The sequence below is a fragment of the Triturus cristatus genome, chromosome 2_1 (assembly GCF_964204655.1).
Source record: "Triturus cristatus chromosome 2_1, aTriCri1.1, whole genome shotgun sequence".
Lineage (NCBI taxonomy): Eukaryota > Metazoa > Chordata > Amphibia > Caudata > Salamandridae > Triturus > Triturus cristatus.
Genome location: NC_140581.1, coordinates 652,327,842 through 652,354,285, shown reverse-complemented (window position 1 = coordinate 652,354,285; position 26,444 = coordinate 652,327,842).

The window sequence follows — 26,444 nt, the reverse complement described above, 5'->3', positions numbered from 1 at the left end:
CATGTTTTTCAATCACAGGATACTGACCTAAATGAGGAGCATAGGTTCTTCTTAATCTATTATACTCCTTTACACAGTTTGTATCAGCACTAACTTTTGAGTCATCAAAGTCTATCATAAATAAACCAGATAATGTTTTTACTCATGGCAGAGCAACATATGCCATACCTTCTTTGAACACAGTAGAACTAATGTTTACAAAAGCTCTATCTACAGTCAATCCTTGAGACTTGTGAATAGTTACAGCATATGCTAGAGAAAATGGAAACTGCTTTCTACGCACATATAAGTCTTTCACAAGCATGAAACGAACTGAACAATGACAAATGTCTTTAACTTCTTCTATCTGATCAAATTTTATTTTTAAACATTCAATTCCATCTTTTTTCTGGTAATTAATAAAACCCACAACTCTTCCCATAGCTCCATTCACTAAACCTTTTTCTACATCCAAATTTCTCCTTAAAATCACTCGACAATTCATGCAAACATATAGATTTTTTTCTAATCCAGCTGTTTTGGAAATGTTCTTCTCTAGTGAATCCAATTTATTTTTCAGTTTGCCTGTTAATGTAATAGTAATTCTTTCATGCTGAATTTTGTCCTCTGCTTCCATTTTCTTAATCTCTTCCTTTTCCAATTTCAAAAGTTCCTCATTGAATATTGGGCACTCACGGAGTGTTGGCATTAAGCAGATTACAGTATTTTTTTCAGCAATGTTCTTGTATATTTTTTCTGCAACTATTTCTTCATTTGGAAATAAATTATGTAGCATCCTACTCTGTAATGCTTTTTTGCCAACTTCTGTGAGTAGTCCAATTCTGATATCTTTCAGAATACTTGCATAATCTTCATCGTTTGCTTGTCTCATATTGGTAGTGAGTTCTTTGTACTCAAAGAACGACCAAATATTCGCATTACCAATGCTTCCTAATGACTTCTTCGTGTCTTCATGTGTGACAGTATTAAACACGGGTTGTCCTTTAACTGGAGTGAGCTGTAAAAGATCTCCAAAAACTATGACGTGTTTACCTCCAAATAACACGTCATAGTCTCTCTTAAGAATTTGTTGCATTCTTAAATGCACAAAGGCGAGCATTAAGTTTGATACCATGCTCACCTCATCAATAATGAGAACTTGCATCTTCTTCAACACTCTTGATACTTCGAAGCATGCTTCTCCAGTTAGCTTGTGGTATTCTATTTTGTTCTCATGCTCCACTGGTAACATTAGCAAGCGATGTAAGGTAATTCCTTTTATGTTATAGGCTGCTAACCCAGTTGGAGCAGTTACCACACAAGACAAATTTGAAGCTGTTTTTTGCTGTAGGTAGCTTCTGATGACTTTTATTAAGAAACTTTTACCAGTTCCAGCTTGTCCACTCACTTACATCCTGATTGGTTCAAATGATGTGCATGAGCACTGTTTTTTTTTCATGTAGTAATCCATGATCAATTTTTTTGGTGACTTCTTCATAAATTTGTTTTTGTTCTTCATTCAGTTGTTGTTCCAGATTTAGTAAGTCTATTGAATCTTCCTGTGCTTGATTCATAGCCGTTTCTACTTCAGTCATGGCTACTGCAGCTTCATTTTCTACGATTGGTTGTCCTAGGGGATCTTGACTAAGTGTTCCAGAACTTTGGCTGTCTTGAGAACTGTCTCTAGCTACTTCAGCTGCAATTTTTGCTTCCTGTTCATTTTCTTCATTTAACATTTGGACATAAGTTGTGAAAGTACTGCATTCTATGCTGTCTTTGCTAGCATTAAAAGAATCTTCATAGCTTTGAAATTCTCCCAGTAGTTCGTCCTCTGAACGCCATGGTTTAAACAGCTGTAAAAGAGCCAAGTAGTAAAATTCCTTTTTGTCAGTAGTGTCGCAACTCAGCTTCCTGTGATTTATCAAACTTCCTTTTGTTTGCTTCACCAAACATCCTTCCTCACCAATGACTTTATATTTTCCATTGTTGATGTCTTCTGTGGCTTTCCGTGAAAAATGTAGTTCTGCAGCACTTCATAGAGACACATGTTCTCAAGATGATGACTTCTTTTTGGGTAATATGTGTCCAACATGTTTGTTTTCAAAATATCTGTACTTTCTGGGTCATTCTCGGCCAAATATTCAATTTCTCCAACAGAGTTCAGTACCCGATTTCGCATTCCTGCAAGGCCTAAACTGACCCAAATTATTCTTCTGGATTTCGAGTAAAGACTTGCAGATGATAACCTATCTGAGCATTCGTAGGATCCAATTTCTCGATGCGATAACATCTTTAAACTGAAACTGTACAGCTTCTTACTGACAGTCTTCTCGTGAGAAATCTCTTCCCACATTTCCTTCAATTCTGTTTTCTCAGATTTAGTGATGTAAGATGTGACATACCGAGCAACAGCAATAGAATTGTCTGCCACATACTGAATATCCATGTTAGCATTCCACATGGTTAAAATGACTGGGTTGTAGTCATTTATACATTTTGACTCTTCTTTTCTTCTTAGGTTGTATGTATTTTTAGGAGATTTTCTTGTTATAGTATGTCGCACAGCTGACATAAAACTGTTGACTCTTCCTTTTGAAAGAACAGGTCTAGGAAATCCAAATCGACACTTTGTGTAGAATTTATCTTTGGTCTTGTACTTCCGTCGACAGTATTTTCCACACCGATGACTTTGGAAACGTGAAACTTGCTCTTTTAACTTTTTCTCTTCTGTGCTTTTAGGTATAGCACATGTTGCATATTCTTCAATGAAAGATAACACTGCTTCATCAGCATCTGTTCCAAATTTTGGGGCATCCTTGATCCACAACAGCATATGAATATGAGGAGCACCTCTTGCTTGGTACTCTTTTCTCCAAAAGAAATCCACTACTTCTCCAAGAGGTGGATTTTTTTTATTGCACATGAAGGACATCATAGCCTCAAATCTATGATTGAAATATCTGCAAACATTAACCGGATCCAATGAGCACAGTTCTCCTGCTGTCTTGTATTAAATGTTTTTAATGTTTGAATTTGCCTCTCGTAGAAAATCCAATAAATCATCCCAAGCGTACTCGGCACAGCTTAGGGTTACAAACCATGTAGGAGTTCCTAAATTCCGTAACATGCATTTTAATTCTCCATGGCGTCGGTACCAATATTCATTTGTCCCACGCTGACAAGCCATTAGATTGATCAATTGTGTTTCCAAATGATCATCTCGGTGCTGCACTTTCTCCATAAAATCCTTAGCAGACACATTATGTAGATGTAATACACTTTTTAAAATGTGATTTACTGCATAAGATAATGCAGACAAGTCGCTTTCAAATAAAAGATGAAACAAATAAGGAATACTTTGACGAAATCTTGAATCTTCAGCATATTGTCTTGTAGTCCGATACTCAGAAGCTGGAATCTGTTCTGGGCGTTCATCGTATCGTCCACCTTTTCCTGTAGGAAACAGCTGAGGAAAACATCAAGCTTCCAAGCTCTTTTCCCATACACTCACGGGAGTTCCTTTTGCTTTCTTCATCTGAAACAGATCAATAGTGTCTCCCATAACTTCTTTTGAATGAAGAGGATGTATGCTAAAATGTTCATAAATTTCTTCTTCTTTTGACTTGTCCACTTTTTCAATTTATCCAGTTGGTGTTTCTGTGTCTTCTTGTAAATCTTCTTCTTCTTCATCTATATAAATTGATTCATACCATTTATTATTCCTTTTCAAATATAAATTTGCTCTTTGTACTTTCCGTACATTTACCAGCTCCTGCCAAATCTTCTTATTCTTTGTAGGTACACCATTAACCAGAATAACTAATGGTTCAGTTTCCAAAGTATCTGCATCAATAGTTTCCATATTTTTTTTCAAATCCAATGGCAAATACACCACTCTTCCTTTTAAACCTCTCAGTAAATCTGAAGGAGGTAATTTACCAGTTTTGGGCTCCATACGTACTATGGTCTGGAACGGATGAACACATTGAATGAGTATAGACTCATATGTATTTAAATCAGAAAGTTCGGCAGGAATAGCATCCAATTCTAAATTATTATGTACAGCTCTGGTCGGCATTAGGGGTGGGCGGAATTTGCGGAATTAACCTTCGCAAATTATCGCGAGAATGTTTAAAATTATCGCAAACAAGCAGAAATATCGCGAAGATGCGGAAGTTTTTTTCCGGCATGTTCGCGAGATTTTCTGCATGGTTGCGGGTCGCCAACTTACCCATGTGGTTGCTTGCGGGCGCGGCCATCTTGTTTTGAGTTGTTCTCGCGGTGCATGATCGCGAGAAGAAAGACGTGATCGCGCGACGCATGACGTCACTGCGGGCGCGAACTGTCGCGAGACAGCGCAAATGGCTAAAAACAATACAACATCTCATGGAGAACGCGACCGGATCAAGAAAACTTGTCGGCGAACGCAGGGATTCAGGTAAGGCGATCGCGCGCGCGCGAGAATGTATCATTTTACAGCGCGAGCAAGAAACAAATTATCGCCAAGCTGCGGAAACCGGAATTTTTGACATTTTCGCGCTCTCCGCGGAACGCAAAAATGTCAAATTATCGCAATTTCCGCGAACGGAACGAAATTTTTGCCCAGGCCTAGTCGGCATTCTATTTTCTTCTAACTTATTATAACAGTATTTACAAATACGCTGATCTTCACCCAATTCAAAACAATTTTCCAGAAATATATATGTTGCAAAATCCTTCCACTTATAATTATCTTCATTTTCACTTTTTTTATACAGATCAACATTCCTTGTTTGAATTTTATAATGGCTTCTGCGGCAACAAATACAAGTAATATTTGGTCTTTCATTAGAGATGATAGTAAATTTTGTCATTTCATCCTCAAAATTTTTAGTAATAATGAGTTCTACATTCTGTTCCTCATTTTCCTCATTAACTGTGTCCTTTTCTGCACTTTCTTGTTCTGGACCGAAGTAACTAAACTGAATCTCATCGGTAACCTTCACTACATCTGATACAGATCCACGGAACAGAGCATTATTTAACTCATTTAACTTTACTGCTGGACTTTTAGCAAAATACAATGTTCTCACAAACTTTCTCATTTCAGTATGATGAACAGCCAGCATCCTAAAATGATGAAAAACACTTTTACACACTTTTCTAGATAGACAAGCCAGAGAATGTCCTTGCAAACCAGTATTCTCTCTCACTCTGCATGGATCTAGTGTTTGAAGCACCTTCATCTTCTGTTTTACACTCTTTTTACTATATTCTCTTAGAAAGTCACGTAATTTATCAATAGATTCCTGACGCACAGTACAAATACTACTACAGTTCCAAGTGTACACTGGGGCTTTTGGACGTCTCCCCATAGCCTCAGCAGCCATTACTTCTTCCTCATTTCTTGGGACCATTTTCTCTTTTTCCATCACACAACCATCCTTAACTTCATATGCTCTACCATTGGTGTGAACTGCATGCAACAAACTATTACTTTGAAGATAACTCTCTTCATTAAAAAATGGTTCAGTACTTGAACTGTGCTTCCATTCTCCCAAGAACACTTTACAAAAGTTACTTTTTTTCACTTCTCTTTTCCTTTTGCTTTGTGACTTCATTGCATTGACTAATTTATCTAATCTACGCATCCAATTCAAAATTAGAATAAAAAGTTTTCTTTTTATTTCCAAAGCCTTACTTACAATATTTTCTATACATTTTTTTTTCTTAATAAATTTTGATTTTTTCTTATATTTTTTCACATCCTTTAGCAAATTTAACATCACTCTTCTCTGAAACATTTTTCGACGAATGTTTTTAAAATCTAATTTTCGTGTTAAATCAGTTTTACTTACTTCTGATTGTACATTAGCTTTTGTTTTTGGCTGTTGACTCTGTTGTTGCTTTGTACATAAAACACTGTTTGTTTTACATTTATTTTTGCCATTTTCTGTTTTTTTGAAGATATTTTTAAAGAAAACTTTAGTTTTCTTACCAGTAGAGTTTTTTGTTTTTTCCATCACAAGCTTTTCCTCCAATTTTTTTTTTCCCAGTTTTGTCCAGATATACTTGTTGCTTTTCTTTCCTCTTTCTTGTCCTTAAAGGCATTTTTTTATTTTTTCACTGTTGCTCAGCAATACCTGCAAGAAACTTTAAAAAAAAATCCTTTTTGTAATTATAATTCATTAAAATATTTTTTAAGCTTTTCATTAATTTCAAATTTTTTACCATTTGCCTCTCATTTGTGATTTACTGATTTGTGCAGAGTGCTAACCACCACAGTTGAAAAAAACAAGCTGCCCCTTTCCTGCAAGTGCAAGTCTTTCAGAACAACTGCAACACACTTTAAATCTCTGCCCACAATTCCTGTGTGCACACAGCCTCATGGTGTGATTCTAGGCAGAAAACAATATTTGATTGGCAATTTAAATGCACATTTATTACTGTGGTAGATCAAGTGATAATTGCTGTTACAGCCTGACACATTTTCCTTATAGTTTACAGAGACAGAAAAGAGCACATTTCCTAACAGCTACTTCATACCATGAGCATGTGCAACCTGGGTGAGTGATTAGACTAGAGCAAAGAAAATGAGGCCTTGATGATGTTTTTATGTGTTTGAGTTACACACTGCTATCTGAAACATCACACAGAGCTGAGTACTACGCATGGGAGTGTTGAAAAAGCTGCTGCATGTGTGCCAAGAGTGTGTTTCTGGAGACTGTGTATTCTCTGGTGCAAGAGAGATGAGCAAGGAGACTTCCAGAACTGCATGAAGACTGCAGGGATGTATGTAACAGTGCATGTGTGCTAAGGAATAATTTGAGTTTAGAAAACAGGCTGCCCCTTTCCTGGGACTGCAATTCTTACTTAACAACAACTTCATCAATTAAATCTCTGCCCACAATTCCTGTGCGCACACAGACTCATGCCGTCATTTTAGGCACATAACACAGGCTGCCCCTTTCCTGGGACTGCAATTCTTTCAGAACAACAACTTCACAAATTAAATCTCTGCCCACAATTTGTGTGCGCACACAGACTCATGCCGTCATTTTAGGCACATAACACAGGCTGCCCCTTTCCTGGGACTGCAATTCTTACTGAACAACAACTTCATAAATTAAATCTCTGCCCACAATTCCTGTGCGCACACAGACTCATGCCGTCATTTTAGGCACATAACACAGGCTGCCCCTTTCCTGGGACTGCAATTCTTTCAGAACAACAACTTCACAAATTAAATCTCTGCCCACAATTCCTGTATACACACAGACTCATGCTGTGATTTTATGCACAAAACAGTGTTCCTGGATAGTACCAAATTACTGTTACAGCCTGACACATTTTCCTTATCATTTAGAGAGGCAGAAAAGAGCACATTTCCTAACAGCTACTTCATACCATGAGCATGTGCAACCTGGGTGAGTGATTAGACTAGAGCAAAGAAAATGAGGCCTTGATGATGTTTTTATGTGTTTGCGTTACACACTGCTATCTGAAACATCACACAGAGCTGAGTAATACGCATGGGAGTGTTGGAGAAGCTGCTGCGTGTGTGGCAAGAGTGTGTTTCTGGAGACTGTGTATTGTCTGATGCAAGAGAGATGAGCAAGGAGACTTCCTCAACTGCATGAAGACTGCAGGGATGTATGTAACAGTGCATGTGTGGTAAGGGTTAATTTGAGTTTAGAAAACAGGCTGCCCCTTTCCTGGGACTGCAATTCTTAGTGAACAACAACTTCATCAATTAAATCTCTGCCCACAATTCCTGTGCGCACACAGACTCATGCCGTCATTTTAGGCACATAACACAGGCTTCCCCTTTCCTGGGACTGCAATTCTTTCAGAACAACAACTTCACAAATTAAATCTCTGCCCACAATTCCTGTATGCTCACAGACTCATGCTGTGTTTTTAGGCACAAAACAGTGTTCCTGGATAGTACCAAATTACTGTTACAGCCTGACACATTTTCCTTATCATTTAGAGAGGCAGAAAACAGCACATGTCCTAACAGCTCCTTGAAACCATGACCATGTGTTACAGGGTGAGTGATTAGACTAGAGCAAAGAAAATGAGGCCTTGATGATGTTTTTATGTGTTTGCGTTACACACTGCTATCTGAAACATCACACAGAGCTGAGTACTACGCATGGGAGTGTTGGAGAAGCTGCTGCGTGTGTGCCAAGAGTGTGTTTCTGGAGACTGTGTATTGTCTGGTGCAAGACAGATGAGCAAAGAGACTTCCAAAACTGCATGAAGACTGCTGGGATGTATGTAACAGTGCATGTGTGCTAAAGGTTATTTTCAGTTTTGAACATATGGCAACTACCTGTGCCTTTGCTATTTTGAAAGGAAAATCTACCCTGTTGATTTCAAATGTTTTAGCTTTTGCCTCTCATTTGCGATTTAGTGATTTCTGCTGACTGCTAACCACCACATTTGAAGAAAACAAGCTGTCCCTTTCCTGCAAGTGCATGTTTTACAGAACAACTGCAACACAAATAACATCTCTGGCCACAATTCCTGTGCGCACACAGCCTCATGGTGTGCTTCTAAGCAGAAAACAGAATTTGATTGGCAATTTCAAAGCACATTTACTACTGTGGTAGAGCAAGTGATAATTACTGTTACAGCCTGACACATTTTCCTTGTAGATCACAGAGTCAGAAAAGAGCAGATGTCCTAACAGCTACTTCATACCATGTGCATGTGCAATCTGGGTGAGTGACTACACTAGAGCAAAGGAAATGAGCCTTGGTGGCGTTGAATGTGTTTGCGTTACACAGTGCTATCTGAAACAGCACACAGAGCTGAGTACTACACATGGGAGTGTTGGAGAAGCTGCTGTGTGTGTGCCAAGAGTGTGTTTCTGGAGACTGTGTATTGTCTGGTGCAAGACAGATGAGCAAAGAGACTTCCAAAACTGCATGAATACTGCTGGGATGTATGTAACAGTGCATGTGTGCTAAGGGTTATTTTCAGTTTTGAACATATGGCAACTACCTGTGCCTTTGCTATTTTGAAAGGAAAATCTACCCTGTTGGTTTCAAATGTTTTAGCTTTTGCCTCTCATTTGCGATTTAGTGATTTCTGCTGACTGCTAACCACCACATTTGAAGAAAACAAGCTGTCCCTTTCCTGCAAGTGCATGTTTTACAGAACAACTGCAACACAAATTACATTTCTGGACACAATTCCTGTGCGCACACAGCCTCATGGTGTGCTTCTAAGCAGAAAACAGAATTTGATTGGCAATTTCAAAGCACATTTACTACTGTGGTAGAGCAAGTGATAATTACTGTTACAGCCTGACACATTTTCCTTGTAGATCACAGAGGCAGAAAAGAGCACATGTCCTAACAGCTGCTTCATACCATGAGCATGTGCAACCTGGGTGAGTGACTACACTAGAGCAAAGGAAATGAGCCTTGGTGACGTTGAATGTGTTTGCGTTACACAGTGCTATCTGAAACAGCACACAGAGACTGTTTTTTGTCTGGTGCAAGAGAAATGCATGATGACTGCTAGGATGTATGTAACAGTGCATAGTTACAGCACACCTTTGATTCTGGGGAAGACATACTCCAAAATATCTAACATGTTCAAGACAGATACATATCTTCCACAACATAAAATGTAATTCACAACTTTTAATGTAGAACGAAAATCTACCATGCTAATTTCAAATGTGTTGGCATTTGCCTCTCATTTCTTTCAAAGTGATTTCTGCTAAATCCTAACCATCACAGTTAAAAAGAAGCTTTCCTTTTCTTTCAGGTGCAAGTCTTACTTTTCAACAGCAACACAAATTAAATCTCTGTCAACAATTCCTCTCTGCACACAAACTCATGGTTTGATAGTAGGCACAAAATATTATTCCTCATTGTTACCAGTACACCTTAACTTATGGTGAAAACATACTCCATAATATTTTACATATTCAAGACAGTTAAATATCTCCCAAAACAGAAAATGTAAATCACAACTTTAACCAAATAATCACAATTCTTTTTTTTATATCTAATTTAACCACAAACACCCCCTCTCAAACTCATAACTCACCTTTAAAATTAGTTAGTTGTGAAAGAAATGTGGCAGTCACACAGCAGTTTATCAGACCAGAATCTCTGAGCTGAACACCTCTCTCCTCCTAATGGCACAGTTTCCCTCTCTTTTTTCACACATATACATGTTAACTCCAAATCACATTCCTTCCCACATTTTTTCAAATGGAATCACACTTTTTTATTGGTTGTCATTTTCAACCCCTTTCCAACTGAACCCTTCCCCCAACTTGACTTCTGCCTGCTGCCATAGCAACAGGTCATGGAACACTGGTGTGTGCAGAGAGGTCAAAAGTTCAGCACACAATGTTTCAAATCCAAAGAGCAAGAGCGCTTGACCTGTCAAACCTCTCAGCAAATCCAAAGTAATGTTCAGTTGCAACACATTTTTCATAACCAATACAAAACATTTAAAATTGTATACAGACAGCCTAGTTTTAACTTTAAAATAGTTTGAATCAGCCAATCAGTTCTTTTTGTTAAAAAAAAATATGTATGCCTCCTTTTTTCAACTGTCTTTCTTTTCATATTGCCATTCTGCTGAAAGACACATCCTGACTGCATCCAGATCTCCTTGGAAGATGTTCACAGTGTGGATTGTAGGTCACAGCTATGTCTTCTGGAGTGAAAAGTATGCAGTAAAAAGAGGTATGATGAGAGACCTTGCTTTGCCAAATGTAGACATTAAATGGATTGGTCAGAGAGGGTTAAAGTGGCACCAATTAATGCCTTTGGTGAAAACCTTTCTACATCTCCCACAGCCTAACCTTATTATTGTGCACTGTGGTGGAAATGACCTAGGCCCTTTAACTGGGGTAGGTCTGGAAATGCTTGTTAAGGACACCTTTGTGCAATTGATGTCACTTTTTCCACAAACTGCCTTTGTATATTCTAATATATGCCAAAGTCAAAAGTGGAACTGGTCCAACCAACATTGACCGCAGATTGACAAAGCAAGGAAGCACGTCAACAAATCTATTTCTGCTTTCCTCAGAGACTATGGTATGGGTTCTATATACCACAACAACTTGCGTTACAACATGCAAGACATTTATAGAGGAGATGGTGTACACTTCACTGATGAAGGCAACAGAGTCTTCCTCTTGAACTTAAGACTCTGCATCGGTACTTACTTGTAGGTACTACCAAAAAAAGCACTCAATGAACACAAGGGCTCTTTTTAGAGCCACCTAATATCTAAACACTTTACTGTGATTTTTTTTCTTTTTTTTGTTAAAAGTTTTTTTCGGGTGCGCGCTGGGTGCGCACACTCGGCGATATTTTTTTTTAAACTATAATTCTTTTTTTTTGCCTTACAAGGTCCTACTGTGACCCCCTGCCAATGCCTAGTGGGTCAATATCTCCCCACTCTGTCCCCTTTACACGTTCTCCCCCTTTGTTTTTTACTGCCTCAGACTGCGAGAGACAAAATGGCGTCCGCCGCTTCCTGATTTCCACCGATTCGAATGTCTACTGACATCTAACAACCAATCAGAGGGCGCGCGTATAGATATATATATTGATTTAAATGCTATTTTCTCAGGAAATACTGAACAGATTTACACCAAACCTGCAAAAGGCACTTCATGGACCTTATGGCTACCTCTCTGCCAAATTTCACATAATTCTGTTCAGCCGTTCGGGCTGTAGCTGCGACTAAAGTCCCTATGGAAAAATCCATGGGGAAAATGTGTTTTGGGACCCCCCTTTTTTCTCGGCCCCCGCTTGACGAATCACCCCGAGACTTTCAGGGTAGGAGCTGAACGGAGCGCCCCATTAGTTTTGAAAATTTTGCGAGGATTCGTCAACCGGCGCCAAAGTTATTCAAAATAGAATTTTGAGATTTCCTATGGAAACACGGTCCTAACTATAACTACCTACTGGCGACCGCCAGTAGGTAATATATATATATATATATATATATATATATATATATATATATATATATATATATATATATATATATATATATATATATATATATATATATATATATATATATATACACACATCTAAGCACCAAGAAAATACCTATCTTTTCCGCAGGTGAATAGATTAAATTCGACTATGTGCCGCATGTCAACTTCTGAGCTTGAGAACGCTAATTAACAATGGGAAAATGTATATGACAATATTTGTAGTTGCTAACACTGTAAATCCTCGAAAACGTGAATGACAAATAAATGCGAATGCGTTACATTCTCTATAGAATAGAAAAACATTGTGAGTTAGGTTTAAAGTGCTAGCTGATTGGTCTTTTGTGTCATTCCTTAGCCAACAAGATGAAACATCATAAGGATGAAAGCCAGCAGTGCCTTGCCTGAAGTACAAATCTTCTAAAATTTTATATTGTGTAATACCTCATTCCAGCATGAAAATTAGTGCATAAATAATGTTCAAAGAAGTGAATTAATGCACTATATGCTGACATTATTTATTTGACTTCTGGTGGAAAGATTATATGAATATATTAATTTTCTTGTAACATTTCAGTTCCTGTTCTTTTGTTAACAGAATGTTATGCATTAAAATGTGTCACAAGTATTTTATTCATTTATGTACATGAATTGTTCATATTTTCAAAACACTATTCCTCTAAGGAGCTTTTTAAAACAGTGATGGTTCTATCCAAGCAGCATCAGGATAACCAGTTTACACCTGACCAAAACTTTGTCGACAAGATTGCTACCTTTTTTCAAACCAAAGTACAGACAGTCTATAATGAACTTCTTGAGACGTTACCTAATTCTATTGAAAATAATGAAGATACCCCGGAGGATAATCTGACTCATAGCAGCCTCTTGAGGTTCTCTACTCTAATGAGAGAGAAAGTTAATGATCTGTTATTACTGACCAAATCTGTTTCTCCTACTGACCCATGTCCTCCTCCCATCCTGCATCTGGTCTCTGGAAAAATCAGAGCACATTTTGCCCCTCTCCTAAATCAGGTTATAAGTTCTGGGACCTTTGCACAGTTATGGAAAAAGGCCTGTATTAGGCCTATCTGTAGAAAGCCACCTTGGATCCTATTGAGGTGAAACACTATCGCCCAAATTCGTGTTTACCAATACCGGTGAAAATTCTTGAAAAATCTAATAATATGGAACTCACTGACTACCTAGATTGTAACAACATCCTAAATTCCACCCAAAATGGCTTTAGATCTCGCCATTCCACTCTGTCAGCCCTGATTATGGCCACAGAGGAGATCCGTAGACAGATGGATGGGGGGGAAGAGCCGTCCTTATCCTGCTTGACCTTTCAGCAGCATTTGATACCGTTAACCATGCGGTATTGATGCGGCGGCTGAAGGCAATAGGTATCAAAGAGACAGCCTTAATCTTACTATCATTTTTCATGGAATCCAGGGAGCAGATGATCTACTGGATAATTTCAAATCAGATAACTTCTGTCTCCCGTGTGGAGTAGCACAAGAATTAGCTTTGTCACCAACGTTGTTCAATATATGTGTCACGCATTTGGCTAGATTAATCTCCCGGCAAAGGAATCTTAGATCAGCCAACACAGGGCTAGTACAGGTTCCCAAAATACAACAAGCCAGATGGGGAGGCAAAAGCCTCTCCCACCGAGCAGCCAAATTATGGAACAGGCTACCTACCACCATTAGACTACAGTCTAATAGGCCTCTCTCTAAGAAATCGGTCAAGACCTGGCTTTTCCCTGAGCAATAAGCCTCGGTCAAGCCTGTATAATGGCAACAAGTCACTCAGCGCCAAGACGCCTCGGCAATCAAGTGATTTATAAGTATGTGTCAGTCAGTCAGTCAGTCAGAAAGCTCAAAATAATTTGCAAGTAGCTAATTTTCTCATGTTTACAAGGACACTTGACATGGGCACATTTTACAGCACAAGCTCTACTTACACCTACTTTATGGGCACAGTTTTCATTGGAGACACTTTTGTTTTGTCGAGCGGAGCACTCTGCTGCTCCATCTAGTAATTTGGCTATTTTATTATGGTCTCTTAATTTGGCTTTCATATTGTTTCTTTAGGCAATTTATATGCTGTAAGCATACTATTTTATGGATCATTGGTCCTATTTGCTAGTTACATTACTACTTTAATGTTAATTATATTTATTGAATAAATTATATGATTCTGAATCCACTTTGCCTCTCACTGATCCTGTGGATCGATCCTTCTTAGTGCAGCAGAAGCATCGGCAAGCTCTCTGGGTATGAGGAAGCAGAAGTGATATGGCTGATAGCATTGCAACTAACCCTGGGCGTAGTTCGCGAAGTAGCACTTCGCGAAGCTACGCAAAGTGCAGTTCGCACTACGCGAGCTACGCGTAGCACTTTGCGAACTGCGTAGTACCTTGTTCGCACTGTGCCAGATGTCGTTTTCAATGATTGCACAGAGCGGACAAGCAACCGGCACTGTGCAATCATTGAAAATGGCATCTTGCACAGTGCGAGCTGTAATTTTCTGCTGCTCGAGTAGATTTTTACTCGAGCGGCAGCTTTCTCAACGCGAATTGGTAGTTTCTCATCGCGAGCGGTCGCGAGCATACGCGACCACTCGCAATGAGAAACCTGACCTCCCCGCGTTGAGAATCTCACCGGGATGTTTATTTTCCATGCTCGCGATCGCCAACTTGATGTTGCTGATCGCGAACAAGGAAAAAGTCTCGCCGGGATGTCATTTTGCTTGCTCGCGGTCGCCAACTTGACGTTGAGGACCGCGAGCAAGCAAAAAATTAACGCAGCACTACGCAACACTATGCTACGCGTGTTCGCACTGTGCTACGTGCAGTTCGCGTAGTGCGAAGTAGCGCGAACTTCGCAAACTACGCGAGCGTAGCGTAGGGCTTTGCCCAGGCTTAATTGCAACTACTTCAGAATGTGTGTTGTGTTCGCTCAAGTTCTAGCAGATGCACCTGAAGCAGTCTAGACCAACGGTCCAAAAATACAAAGGTGACAAGTAGAATAATTCCAAATTATCTGAAAGTACCATTCCAAGTGATCCACAAGATTGACCTTGCAATCAATATACAAAAAGGGACAGCATTAAAAAGAGGACCCATACCTGTTTTAGCTAGCCAGGAAAAGAAAGGGAGCAGGTGGGTGGACTGATCCAGCTCTACATACAGACTTAGGGCCTGATTATGAGTTTGGCGGATGGAACTCCGTCACATATGTGACGGATATCCAGTGCGCCATAATACAAGTTCCATAGGACATAAAGGAACTTTTAATATGGTGGACGGGCTATCCTTCACATTTGTGATGGAGTATCCCTCCACCAAACTCGTAATCAGGTCCTTAGGCTCATTGGGAAGAAAGAATTGGAGATACACAATTTTAATGGCTCAGTCGACCACTGTCTTGTGGGGAGTTCAACCACAAATGTAAGGACTGTAACAATGTAATAATGAGAACGTGCTTGCCACCAAATTCATTTCAGAACTAGAGGCAGATGCTCTGTTATAACAAATTCTTTGTAACTTTGCAGCTGTTATTGCTGGATTTTGCACCACAGGAGAAATTAATTTCACCCTATTTAGTGGAATAGAAAGAAAGAAGGCTGAACAATTTATTTAGGGAAATTCAAATACACAGTCTGCAAGCCACACAAGCCATTCTGCAACATTGGCATTTCCCAGTGGGCTGCATAGTATTTCTATAGGAGCAGGATGGGCTGTCTCGACCTCCCTATGGGCCCATTCTAGTTGCAGCCTTCCGAAGTGTGGGTTAGAAAATATTTGTCAGGACTAATGTTGCTTTCCAGTCTGGCCCTGTACAATCCACACTATTTAGGAGCAGCACACACTTAATTTAGTAAAGCACTGTTTCCTGCACTGGGCATCTTATAAATCACCTTGATCTCAGGGAAAATTAACCGTATTCTCTTTTTTTAAACAAACTTAAGTAGTTTTATCTATATACATCAATGCAGTAAATATCAGATCAAAATTAGTAAAATCAATTTCCATCAAATGTTCCCAAGCCATTCTTACGACGGGCTATGGGAGTTGCAGTAAAACAGAAAAAATAAGAACAAAATACCACCTAGTGGTCAAAATTGGAAATGAAATCATCAAATCATGTTCTTATCTCTCTGTTTCAGCTCAATGAGGTTTGTAGGTAGTGGAACTTCCTTATAACTGGTTATGTTATGGTGATTTGTATAGAGCACTAATGAGAGGGTATCCATGAGTTTTGGCAGATGGGTATGTGTGTGGTCCCCAAGGTGCTGATATTAAGAGCCTGGTCTTGAGGAGCTTTCGGAACTCCAGAAGTGAAGAGGAAGATATGATGTGTTGTGAGAGGTCATTCCATGTCTTGTATGCGATGTAAGAGAATGACCTACAGTTTTGCTTTTGCGGATGCTGCAAGAATGTGCGAGTGAGAGTGAGGCAGAGCATAGGTGTCTGATGGGTTGGTGAAAGTATTTGTGGCTATTGAGGTATTCTGGTCCTGTGTTGTGTAGGGTTTTGTATATGTGCGTGAGATGTTTGAATTGGCTGTGCTAATTAATGGGGAGCTAGTGAAGCTTTCTGATATGCACTGTGATGTTTGTGCAGTGTGGGAGTTCGAATATGAGTCCTGTAGTGGTGTTATGGATGGTCTGGAGTCTGTGTAGGAGTTGTTTGGAGATTCCAGCAGAGAGAGGGTTGCCATTGTCCAGCCTGCTGGTGATGGGTGCTTTTGTGACCGTCCGTCTGGTATTTTGAGTCAATCATTTGTGTTCAAAATATTTTATTGAATTTCGTAAATACATGAACAAGAAATCATACAAAACATATCAGTGCAAATGCTGTTAACAATCACAGTAGTTATATACATATGATATACATATGATATACATGACATATGACCTGTGATATATATATATATATATAGATAGACATATATATATATATAATTATGCACTAAGAAAGTAATTGAAATTAGTAACAACCTTAAACAAAATAGAAACAATACACATATATAGGGCTTAATATGGAATATTGGTTTAAGAATATTTTTTAAAAAATGAATATTTTGTTAAAAGAAAAATATATTCCTCTCCTTAGATAAAGAATCCAATCACACCAAACTTGTACAGATAACAGGTTTGCAGATTTTCAATTCAAAGTAATAGATTTGATTGCACACGTAATAAGAAGATCATACAATTTCATATCCATATATGATAAAGGGAAACACATTTTTTTTTATAATAATGTCAAAAGTTAGGGGTGTACCAGACTTAAAGATGTGATAAACTTTGTCCGAAACATTAGACCAAAATTGAAAAATAATTGGACAGGCAAACAAAACATATGTTTCAGCGTACCAGGTTCTGAGTTATAATGCCAATAATCTGGTTTATCAGAAGGTGTGCATTATATAACTTGGCAAGAGCCCAATAACAGTTGTTTAAAATAAATTAATTGGATTGGCAGATAGATGAATGTAACAATTTAGAAATATTGCAGAGTGAAATTTTCTTTATAATGAGTGGGGTACAATTGGTATTAAGAATAGGATTCCAAAATTGACACATTTGTGCAAGGTTGGAAGGAGTGGTAAGTACTATGTTTTTATATGGTTTAAAGGTAATATGGCCAGAGAATCTATGAGTATTAAAGAAAAGCTCCATAACTGAACATGAAGGGTGAGGGATAGAGCAATTATAGACATTGAGGTTTGTGTTGCAAAGGACCACATATTGATGGTGACCAGATAATGGAATATGATGTTTAGATTGTAGATCTGAGAAGGACAAAAACATGTTGTATTGGCAGACATCAAAAACATAAAATACCCCAGCATCAATCCATGTAGACCAAGTCTAGTTTGATCTCGGAACTATACCATAATTATGCATTTTTAGAAAAGATACTTTTATTATGAACTAATGAGTAAGAGCATGTTTTATTACATTTAGGATTGAAAAATTAGACCCTAATTTAAGAAGGTCCATAGAAGGATTGCAGACCAGAGCCCAATTTGGTGTATGATCAATGTCTGAGTTTGTAAACCAATGAACACTTTGTGCAGATAAAAAATAGAAATGATATTTTTACAAATCAAGAAGACCAACACCACTGTCCAGTTTTGAGAGTTGTTGTGTATTTATATTTAATCCTCACAGGTTTGTTATTCCAAATGGATTTAGTGTGAATCGTTTTGAGGTTCTTATAGAAAGATTTGGGAAATGAAAGAGGTGGCATAGATAGTATGTATAATATTTGTGGTGTAATTACTATCTTAGTAGCTTCCAATTTCCCCCACCAGTCTAGGTGTAAAGATGACCATTTGTCTAATTTCTCTGCAACATAGGAAATTACTTTTTTGCAAGTTATATCAACAGTACCTTTAATTGAATGTTTAAAATAAATTCCTTGATAATTTAAACTAGATGAATTTCCAAAAATATTGATATCACAACGCATAGCTATTGAACAATACACATTTAGTGGGGGAAAAAAATCTGTTTCATTAATTTTCAATGTGTATCCTGAGAGTGAAGCATATTCCTGTATAGTATGCAGAATACTGGGTATAGTATTGATGGGGTCACTTTTATTTATAGAGTAGAACATCATCTGCATAGGCAGAGGTTTTTAGAGTTATGTTATTTACAGTAACCCCTGTATTGTCTGGAAAATTACAGAAAAGACACAATAAAGGTTCAATGGGCAGTAACAATAATAGGAGGAGAGAGGTCTTGTACCTCTATATAAAGCAAACAATGTGGAGGTAGTACCATTAACATGAATGGTTGCTTGAGGCAAAGAATACAAAGCATGAACCATTGAAAGAAATGTTGCACCAAAACCAAATGCCTCCATAGTTTTGAACAACAATTTCTAATTAACTTTATCAAATGCTTTTTCAGCATCTATTTCTAGAACACAGATAGGATGCTTTGTTTTAGAAATGGAAGCAATATTATGACAGACAATTCAGGCATTGTATGCTGATAAATATCCCTTCCCCGGAGTCGGTAAAGCGAATTAGTACTGGGGATAATCAAAGTGCAATGATTTTGACTTATATTTTGCAGTCTCGATTAATAAGTGAGATGGGCCAAAAGTTTGAGATAATGTATGGTTTTGGTTTGGGGAGCACAATGATTGTAGCATCTTCCCTCAACAGAAGCATTGGAAGCGAAATCCTGAAATAAAGATAAGAGGATCACTTCTATTTGAGTAGAGATAGCTTTGTAGAATTCTGTTAGAATTCCATCAGGACAAGGTGCACTTTTAGACTTTGAGGACTTCATTGCAGAGCATTCCACTTCTATAGTTAAAGGGGCATCGAGAATATTTCTGTTAGGGATAATGTTGCTAAGTGACAATGGGAAAGGAATTTATCAATTGTAGTGCCAGGAGCATTGTGGGGTTTACTGTATAGCTTTGAGTACAATTCTTGGAATTCGAGAGCTATTTCTGCATTGGATAATAGTAGGTGCCCACTTGAGGAATGAATAGCAGGAATCTGTATCTTATCTCTGTTGACACGTAAATAGTTGGCAAAAACACAACTTACTTTGTTAGCATTAAATTGGAAATTAACCTTTCTGCTTACAAATTCACAGATTCACTCTTCTACTAAGCAGTGTATTGAATTCATTTCGAAGGGTTTGCAATTCTAGCTTAAATTGTATATCTGCAGAAAATATAAACTGTTATCCAGCTGTAGCAATTTGTTTCTCTTGTAATGATAATTTGATATTAAATAACTTGTTGTCAAATGCAATTATGGAAATGAAAACTCCTCGTATTTATGTTTAAAAATGTCCCAGTGAGTGACCTTTGAGGTATCTTCAAGTTTGTTGGTTTGAAAATAATCTGTGATATCAGCTACTAGCTTGAGTTGATTCTGGTCAGAAAATAAAATGTCAGTGTTCATTCTCCACCAAAAATGTATTTTGAGGAACGTCAGTTAAGGTTAATGAAAAGGAGAGTAAAGCATGATCTGATACAGTGATGGGTTCTATTTTAGAGTTGGAAATTTTATGATTTAAATGTCTAGAGGATAATAAATAGTCAGTATATGAATATGTAGAATGAGCATTGGATAATAATCTAAAGTCCTTGTCAGTTGAGTGTGTGAGTCGCCAATGATGTCCAGTATTTGTAAAGCGCAAACAATTACCCGAAGGTGTCAAGGTGCTGGGGGCCATCGGGAAGATTAAGCGAGCTATTGCCCAGAGTGACATAGTGCTGGGCTGATCTGCTGCCAGCACCAGGGTTCGAACCATGAGCCCCCGTGTTCTGGAGTCAGTTGCCCTGGCCGCCGCGCCACACCTCTTCCAATGATCTAGTAACTAATTGTTTGAAAGAAAGGTTTTAAATAAGGCATATGTTTTTGTAGGACGAATGTTAACTGTGGAAAGTCTATCTAAGAGTGCCTCAGGAATCATTTTAAAGTCACCTCCTATAATAAGAGATAAAGGGCCTAAAGCAAGTATTTCAGATGTAATTGATTGCCAAAAGTGGGGGTCATCTTGAGTGGGAAAATAGATATTAACTAAATGGAGAGAATACTTATCAATTTGGATATGAACATAAATGTAACGTCCATCTGAATCAGCTTTATGGTTAAAATTCGTAAGTTGTAGTTTGCGAAAGAAAAGGATAGCTACACTATTTTCGTGACCAGAAGCTGATGAAGAAACTATAATATCCACCGAGGATTAAGTCATAGATGGTACGATGTTATCAATATGGGTTTCTTGCATAAAGCAGATGTCAGTTTTACATTTGTATAAATAATCTAGAATGTTCCGTTTTTTTGCTGGATGTCATTCACCCTTTACATTGAATGAAACTATTTTTAACTCACAACTACTTGTCATAACAAGTTAAAGACGACAGGAAAGTACAGAAAAAAGTGGGATATATATATATGAGATGTAGAAAAAGTAGGAAGGAATAGAACAAGAAAGTAGACCATAAATATGGATAGACACACAAACAGGACAAACAAACATTTATAACATTGAGAAACAAAACCCATGGAATTAAATATTGAAACTACGAAGGTACGATCCAGGAATCTGGAGAAGAAAATACTGCCCGCTAATAAGAGAAAATATTAATATTAGTTATGCAGCAGCAACCATCAAGTAGTATTTGTAGAAGACTGAGGGGCATATTAACAAGGGCCAGATCGCTGCTTTATTGGCACTTTTTGCCGATAAACCGGCGATTTTTTTATCGCTCAATTACCAAGCTGTCGCTAACAGCAGTTAGCGACAGCGACTGGTTTGGGGCCGCTTTGCATGTCAGTGATATTTATCGCTAATGACATTCAAAGTGGGCGTACCCAAACTGGTAGCGACTGAAAGCAGTCGCTAACACAACTATCGCCTATTAGCAATACCCGCTGCGTGATAAGAAAACGCACGCTAACCGCGATTAGCACCAGGATTTTACACCTGGTAAATACCTGACTTAGCCATAATAGGCAATGGGAGGTGGATTCTACAGCTAAGTAGCCACCTGCCTATTAGCGAGATTTTCCTTAGCGATTGGATTTTTATCGCTGGAAATCTCACATTATAGATGGGATTGGCCGCTATCGCTGGATTTTTATCGCCGTGGAGATAAACGTTGGTAATACTGCGTTATCTCCGCGATAGAATCCAGCGATAGGAGGCGATAAAAAAAATCGCGCTAAGCGCGTTTTGCGATAATTATCGCAAGTTGTTGCTAATATCCCCCTGTGTTTCCATTGTCAACGGTGATGAAGATCAAGATATGCAATTAAGTCAGAACGTAAGGTGAAGTATTTGGCAATGTCATTTTTCCAGATTCACATCACTTCAGGGCCAAATAAACCATATTTATATCCAGCTTCTCTCACTCTAGGGAGTAGGTCAGAGAATTGCTTTCGCATAACTGCAGTCTATTTTGCAAAGTCTTGATAGATACATAGTTTATGTTCTTCGACTATAAGTGTTGACATTTCTCTAATAGCCTTCCAAGTAAGCATGAGGTGATGATGTTACAATACTTTAAAAATATTTTTTCTCGGTTTGGATTGATTTGGTTTGTGATAGCAGGGAACCCAATGAGCCTTGTCAATTTCATTATACATTCAGAGAATTTTATTTACAGCAGCGAAGGTATGAGATTCTCCAAAAACGAATTCCCTCAATATTCTATGGTGGATTGAAAATTTGCAAATTACAGTGGCAATTTCTGTTTTCAAGGTCCATAAACTGTTTCTTCATAGACACTATAAGGCTAACTTGAGGAGTCATTTGATCAGTCACAGTCTTCTTATTGTAGTGGCATTGTCAGAGATCTGCATTGTGAGTGCTGCCATATTCTCTGCAAATGTGTAATATCACCGCAGAAGGCATCTGTATTATAATGTATTGATTGTATTTCTTCCAATATTTTTGGTTTTAGCAGGAGGTGAGAAAGATAATTGTTTTAGTTTATTACGAGGATTTTGTGTTTTTTTAATGTAATTATAAGTATTTATAAAGACAAATCTCACTGAAGGTGGCTAATCTGAGTAAAATATGGAAACATGGAACAAAATCCTCCACTTGACAGAAGATAAACTGAGAAAATAGGTAACATACCATTGAAAATATAGTGCGCAGAGAGCACATTTTAACAGTTGTCAGTCTTCAATAATAACAAACCTCGCCTTTAAGATGTAGAGCAGAAGGTATGAACAGTACCTTAGAGAAGCAACAGCAAGGTTGAATGAGACAGCCATCTTTCAGTTAGTCTCCCTCAGGCAGTCTCTTGAAATACAGGGTCCTGGCAGGAACATGGAAGGAGCAGAAAATAAGGCACTGAGGCGATGTAAACGGTGAAAGGTCCATCAGGTATGTGCCAGGGACAATGAAAACATAGAAGAAATGCAGCCAGTGAAGATCTATGCTGCAATTTGTCATCTTTAATCAGCGCAATTTGCAGGCTTTTATACAGCTTAAAGCGTTTCCGCCAAGTTGGACCGCGCGTGTTCCCTCAGGCCCTCAGGCAACTATTTGAAGATCTTTCACACCTCCTGTAAGGTGTACTGGGGCCAGGTTGTGCTTCATGCGGGATCTTTATTGAACTTAGAGGGGCTGCAGACTATACCACAGATATACATCGGAGTGTTCAAGTTGAAGATTGCACATTTGCATGACGCTATAAGTATAAAGTCCTTGATCAGGTTTGTATAGTGGGGTTGCAGGTCCTATTGGCTCACTCAAAACTTTAGAAATACACACGGATATATAGACAATGTCATTGCCAGTGTGATGGTACCATTGTCCAACACGCCCCTAATAATGTTTTTAAAATACAATGAGATACAAGTAGATCGACCCTTGAATTTGTATACCTACATTGACGAATATGATGCAGCGTGGAAACGGGGTAACGGGGATCAAGACGAAACCCCGAACCAAATACCCTCCTTTCGTCACAGACCAAATATCACATTAGCATATTCAATCTTACACTCACTGGTGGGGCCCATAACACCAACATTCACACATCACGTCTCACTGGTCTGTACTTACAGGAGAGATGAATGTTCCAAGAGCTGACATGAAAGGAATACCTTATAATCTATAGTGAGGAAATGTATTTACACATTTATACACTAATCCTTATCTCTTACAAATCTAAATCCTTAAACATCCAGATACTCCTCCCATGTGATTGATGGACCAAATTAGTTGTTTTGATGAGGTGATTCAAGACCAGCTAAAAACACATCAATATCTTCCATGTATCTCAATAAAGTCCATAACACATTTCTTGTTAATCAATATATTGTTCATCTAAATGATGCAAGAATTTAGTTCCCATTTATTAAATTTATTAATCATTACGCAAATCACATTACATCATATTTACCTATTCTGACTATCAGTCCTCTAAGTCATCCAATTAATTCGTCGAGATGCTACAGCCCCCAGAGACCGGGTCAAAGTTCAGTGACGTACAAGCATCTGTCGGTGCCCATAGATTTTGGAAGTCCTTAGTTCATCAAATAAATGGGCAGCAATTCAGTCTGTCAAAGATTCAGGAACACAGCGTCACCGTCTTCTCTGTCAAAAGGAAGCGCAAGAGCGACCATCTCTACTCTATTGTCATTTAATAATGAAAGTCAATTCTGATAGATACATTTTACCAAATTTGGGCTTCATCCATTGGTTAGTTAGGATCGTTCGATGCTGGAGTGAGCAAATTTGCTATAATTCAAATGATGATGTCATGGGTTCTTCTAAAGTCAGTTCATACTGGTTTGCTTGTAGAAGTTCATTGTTTTCCGTCTTGGCCGTCATCCCACTGTGACCTTGTTCTGGTACACCACATTTAGAGTTCATGTCGAGGTCTAGAAGCCTTTGTCGCATCGGCGCACTTCGCTTCATGCCTCGTGGGACAGTGGCCACTTCGTCGTGTCGCGTCGGCAGCCATCTTTGTTTTTAGGCCCAAACGATAACTTAAGCGAAACAAACACAAAGAGCAATTAATACATAGAAATAATGAATAAATTGTTAAACCCTCACTAATTCCCCTATGTGCTTGTAATTATCTAGCGTATAGCAACATTTAAAGCGTTTATATTCACCCAATGATGTCATCTGGTGCAACATTACAAAACCGTCACAAAACAACATATATCATGCAATATTCTATTTTTCTAGTGTTAGTATGCATACCTATGTTAATCACAAATTATTTAGCCATGCAAAATGCTAACCCCACATGTATTTCATACATTAGTAATGTTGATTAGATATCAAACAAACACAGTAATACTTATTATAATTAATAGATTATTCTAATTAGTATAAACATGCAGAATGGGGGGTATACAAAATGTTGTATTTCCCACTCCATCAAGGAGATACAAGTAGATCAACCCTTGAATTTGTATACCTACATTGACGAATACATACAAATATAGAACTATATTATTTGACATGAATTCTTAAAACTTTTTGCACTCATAAACCACAATTATACGTGCAAATATTCTGACTACTGAGCATGAATTATGTTTGCAATTCAGTAAAGGTTTAGCACCAGTAAATTGATTTACTAATGCCGAGGTTTCCGTGGTCTGGGCATGGGCCTGCCAGTCCCAGAATGCTCTTTTCCTTTGTGGGTTTTCACAAACTATTTTCCAACTTCTACCAAGGCTGAAAAGTGATGGTGCGTATTCCTGCAAAGGGCATGAGTGAAATCCCTTTCCATGCGGCAAGGGGAAGGAAACACAGCCAAAATTGGATTGGGCTGTTGAAAGGTTTTTTACATCAGAAAATACATTTTCCCATTGGAGGAAATAAGTTAGCAATCCCCCTTCCACTTTTCAATTTTTTGTGTGCTATAGTGCACATGGCATTTTTTTCACATGAGGACGTGAGAAATTCACAAAACTGATCCAGGGTAACGCCTTAAAATGGTTGATGCTGTGTGTTACAACCTCGCATGAGTATAGAGGTACTCATTTTGGGATTTCACAGACAAAGCTGGCAAGTTTTCAGTTTATGGTGACATTTCATGCTGTCAATGTATATATGAGTGACATTCCATTCCCAAATGTGTGACACATATTTTGCTTTGCTCTATCTGACCCTTTCTGAGAAGAGCTATCTAAAATCGGCATGCGAACCTTATCTGAACAATTCTTGAGGGTACATCAACAAATCGCACCCTGTATTTCTGTGCTGCATGTAGTCGTCCAATAAATGTACTTACTGCTTCAAGGAGCTATAAAAAACGGGAGACTGTAACTTACATGGACAGTGTTGCAAGTGCATCAACAAGCAGTACTCTGTGCATCACATGGACATGGCTGTATGCAGTCATGAACAAACTGCACTTTACACCATCAGGATTCACCTGCTCACTATTAGTACTGAAGTTCAACTGCCTAATGATTCAAATCAAGTTTCCCTTCTCACTCCATGTCACTCCCTAACCCTGACATCCTGAGAATGATCTGACAGAATTTAAATGAATATATATATAAGCTGCTCACTGAAATTCAACCCTTAGTGTACCACATGAATTTGAAGCATGCAGGAATGGACTGGGGCAAAAAATAGGCCTGTGCACCAAAACTAAAGTGGCCCCCATTAGCAAACCGGACAGCTAGAAAAGTTTGAATATCAGGACAGTTTTTTTTAACTTGTAAAAAACACGCTATATGAGTAAATGCAAGGTATGTAAGACTGCATGTATTAGGGTTTGCTGCAGGAAATGTTTATTTTAATGTCAGAGAAATTGAAAGTAAAAACAAGCCGACCTGGCTATAAACCCACAAAATCTCAAACTGCGCGGACACCCTGGCACCCCTCAAGAAAATACCAGGCAAACAACACTCCAAGAGGCCCATCTGGTTCACTCCCACCCTCTACTAGTCCAAATACACCTGCAGAGATGGAGCCACAACAATACCCCTAAAACTCACACAGCCTTCAAATCCGC